Genomic DNA, 4,206 nt, shown 5'->3' with positions numbered 1-4,206 from the left:
GCCACCTCATCAGGAGCATGCCCAGGCGTTGTAGGGAGGTCATACGGGCACGTGGAGGCCACACACACTACTGAACCTCATTTTGACTTGTTTTGAGGACATTACATCAAAGTTGGATCAGCCTGTAGTGTTGTTTTCCACTTTAATTTTGGGTGTCACTCCAGATCCAGACCTCCATGGGTTGCTAAATTTGATTTCCATTGATAATTTCTGTGTGATTTTGTTGTCAGCACATTCAACTATGTAATGAACAAGGTATTTAATAAGAATATTTCATTTATTTAGATCTAGGATGTCTTATTTTTGTGTTCCCTTTATTTTTTTGAGCAGTGTATATATGTATGTATGTATGTACATGTCTCTCTCTCTCTCTCAACGTTGGTACGGACGGTTGGGGGTCGAACCCCAGTAAGTTCAACAATGACCAGAAGAAGCGGTATTCTATGGAGAAGGAGGTTGGGGACCAAAATCAAGGCAGCAAGGAGAGAAGTTAACCAGCTATCAGAATTGCAGAAAGGTGTGTTGAAGAAAGGGGTACCTATGAAGTACACTGTCCATACCTGAGGCCTTAGATACTGCCACTCAAAGGCTCACAGCCCTGGTCACCCAGCTGAAGAGGTACACCAGAGAAGTTGAAGCCAGGAGAATAAACCGAATGTTCTCCACTGAGCCATCCAAGGTGTACTCTCAGTGGCATCGTAATAACAGCAGATCCACCAAGGCTGGAGACTGAACAATTGACAACTGAACTGACCTTCAAGATCCCAGGCCACTGGTAGAGGACCTGGACAATCTTCCCGCAGAGGGGAGCAATTTCACCCTTAGCCTCCTGGCCGGCTTCCACGCCCCCTCTGAGCTGTTGAGCTCGGCCCCAGGGAACCTGAGCCTGTCCCTGGTGGATAAAGACCTGGACTCATGCAGCAGCAAGGGCAGCCTCAGGTCTCACTTCGAGTTCTCAGATTATTGCACCCCAAAACTCAGTGAGATGGTTGCGTGGACTGGCTGGAGGCCAACTTCATGGGCCTGATGTTAACTTACTCAACCTACGGAGGGGCGATCTCACCCTCTCCTCTGCACCAGAGCCGGATCTGGGCGTCGTGGTTGTGGAACCCCAGAGTCAGTCTGGTACCGGGGTGATGTGGCAGCCTCTGCCAGGGCTCAGTGTGTGGGGATCATGCAGCTTTGGGGGTCACACACTGTGGTACTTATGCAAAAGGACCAATGACATGAAATCACCTCGACAGGGTTTTATAGATTTAGTTGTTTTGTTTTTTTTATTTTGGGGCTCTGCAGTTCCTCTAGGTGTCCTGGCATGTTTGTTTGAAACCCAGGCGACCACAGGTATGGCAGGAAACAGTTTTTATTATTTCCGTAACCAAACGTACCTCATCTTTTTATGAATAGGTTTACATGTTCAGAGACCAAAGTATTGTTTAAAGCAAGACTATGTAACTTTGCAGTTTGTCTTCCCCTACATATTGAGTGTAATTAAGTTGTACCCAACTGTCATAAATACTAGTTGCACTTTGAGAATGGAAAAGTAATATTACAGGATTTTACACAAATAGGACCATTCATTGTTTTATTTATTCATTTGTTTATTTGTGACATCAAATATGAAGTTATTAAATATAATCAAAGTTTTTTTTGTTTTAGTTTTACTGAAACACTGCTTGTATTTTCAGAACTTTTGAACGTGGATTTGTGTAATGGGAATCACATTAGCAGAGATGGACACACTACTGTGGTGGTGGTGTTTTAGTGTTGGCACACCTCTACAGTTAACATCAGCACAGCAGCTGTTACCAGCCAGTAGCCCTGACGGGGCTATTTTAGCTCTGGCCAGTGAGTGAAAGTCAGTCTGATATTTACTCTGGTCCCTTCCCTTCCTCTTCTTCTTGGCTGTGGCTGGGCTCTGGCGATGCTGTAGCTCTGGGGGTGTTGCATGGAGCACGTTGTTACATGCTTTGGGCAGATCACAGCCATATATCCACACACGTCTAATGACTATACACCGTTCTACATTCCACTGAGTGTGTGCTTTAAGTCCATGTCCTGGCACACAGCTTGTTCACAATCACAGTAGGTTAATGGAGTTAGTAAGTCTGACCTTTAAGTCCAAACTCCCGGGGACCGGAGGACACTGCTCTCAGTCTGTAGCTGGAACACCCGTGTCCTCACCGACAGACCAATGTGGTCTGAATGAGATGTAGCTGCCTGCTAAGCAGAATTAACTTGTTCTGCTAGCGGGTCCTCACAGCAAGTATCCAAACTGACATAACTTAGATAGCCTGACCATATAGTACAAATCTAAGTGGTCACTTTCTCACCAGAAAAATATCAAAACTCAAAAAGGTCCAGGGATTTGCGTCTGAATATTGAATGCCCCGTTAGAACACCAAACTAGATGAAGGAGCTGGTGCCATAAAGCATTACACAGTTCTCACAAGAGGTTTTCAGGATGGTCATCCAAAGTCACGTAGTGCAAAGTCAGACGATCTGGTCGTGCGCTGGGAATAGCAGAGATGCCATTCACCTTATCAGAAGTTCAGTTTACCATTAGAATGATCTCAAATCTGCTATTTTGATGTAAAACTGTTCCTTATTGCTGATTAAAAAGTCTAATACATTTTTAATATCTCATCAGCTGAAGTGTCAGGACTCAGTGTTGTCAGCTGATCTTAGGCTGATGTTGGATGTTCATCTTCTAACATAAAGGACAAAACATTCAAAAAAGTGGCAGAGTAAAAAGTAAAACCAGACAAAAGTGAACAGGTGCATAACTGAAAAGGTACAGACCTGCTTGGTGTAACACCACCTTAGGGTTGAACGCAGCTTCCAGGATCATCAGCCTCTGTCGGTTTTGTCTGGCCTGAGACAGCTGCTCCTCATTCTCATCAGTGGCTCCTTTATACAGGACAAGTCTGTCTTCTGTAACAGCGTTTAGCTGCTGAGACACCAGATTCCAGATTGTGAACATTTCCAGATGTTTCTGCAACACACTGTAGCTTATTTACTGTTGTTCTAAACTAGAGTTCAATAAACACAGAGAAAAATGGTGTCTTGACAACGGCGACACCAACTGCTGCTGCTGCTAGGTTCCCTCTCTGTCAGTGCAGTTCCAGCTAGCATGCTAAGCTAACTAGTTTGTACAAAGCTTCTTCAGCCGTTTGTCATGTAGAACAAAAAGTGAAACACTGAACAATAACCAAGTCACATTTTATTTCTACAGCCCAGTGCCACTTATACTGGAAGTGGAGCGTGCACATAAAAGGACAAAATTATTTATTTCAACTTACAGGTGTCGCCAAGGATTCCAGAGTCACATGACCTCCTCTGCACCGTGAAAACCTGGACAGAGGACAGACTGCACAAACACATGAGAGACAAAGACACATCATTCCTATGTGTACTACTGGATCATAGCGACTGATGCATTACTTTGTTCATCAATTTGTTTCAGCTGGTAAAGGTGAAGCTGATGTTATACTGTGAAGTACTTTACATCCTGCTGGGGAGCTGGTGGATTTCCCACCAGGATCAACAGGGTCTGATGATTCTACTGTGTGGTCAACATTCGTGCAAAACATATTGACCAGTCGCAGGCCTGTGCACAGCTGATGTGTTCACTGCTGCTGGTTGACATGGAGGTGGTTTAACACTGGAGCGGAGAGCATCTATTTTCTTACAACTTTCAGAGACAACATTGTCTGTTCGTGTGTTATATTAAATATTATATAGTAACTTTCATACATTTTTTTTTTTTTTTTACCCAAGGTACTGCCAGATGTCTGTGGCTACAAGATTCACCCTGTGACAAATGGATGCTAGTTCATATTGTTATTCTGCCACACCAGAGAATAAAGTCAGTCCAAATTTTGATCCTGTCAGCAGTTACAGTTTCCACAGTGTTCACACGGACCGCGAAACAAGCTACAGCTTAACTGTACGACTGCACACATGCATGTCATAGATGCACTCCGGTTAGGGATGGGCATATCAAGACTCTGGTATCAATACTTTGATACCCGCTGGTTGATAATTTGGAGTCGATACTTATTTAAATATCACAATACCACTGTGCTAATACCATCCATCCATCATCTTCTGCTTAACCAAGACCGGGTGGCGGAGGCAGCAATCTAAGCAAAGATGCCCAGACTTCCCTCTCTCCAGACACTTCCTCCAGCTCCTCCGGGGGAATGC

The 4,206-nt window shown here is 44.2% G+C and overlaps 1 pseudogene; it reads right to left on the bottom strand.

Moving 5' to 3' along the window:
• LOC109967252 (gastrula zinc finger protein XlCGF8.2DB-like) overlaps positions 1 to 1,390 on the bottom strand; it is a 6,153-nt pseudogene extending 4,763 nt beyond the window's left edge.
• Positions 1,391 to 4,206: the final 2,816 nt, after the last annotated feature.

Source organism: Monopterus albus, unplaced genomic scaffold (assembly GCF_001952655.1).
Source record: "Monopterus albus unplaced genomic scaffold, M_albus_1.0 scaffold127.1, whole genome shotgun sequence".
Classification (NCBI taxonomy): domain Eukaryota; kingdom Metazoa; phylum Chordata; class Actinopteri; order Synbranchiformes; family Synbranchidae; genus Monopterus; species Monopterus albus.
Note: the sequence above shows the minus strand (reverse complement) of the source record. Positions and strands in the feature narration are given on the sequence as shown.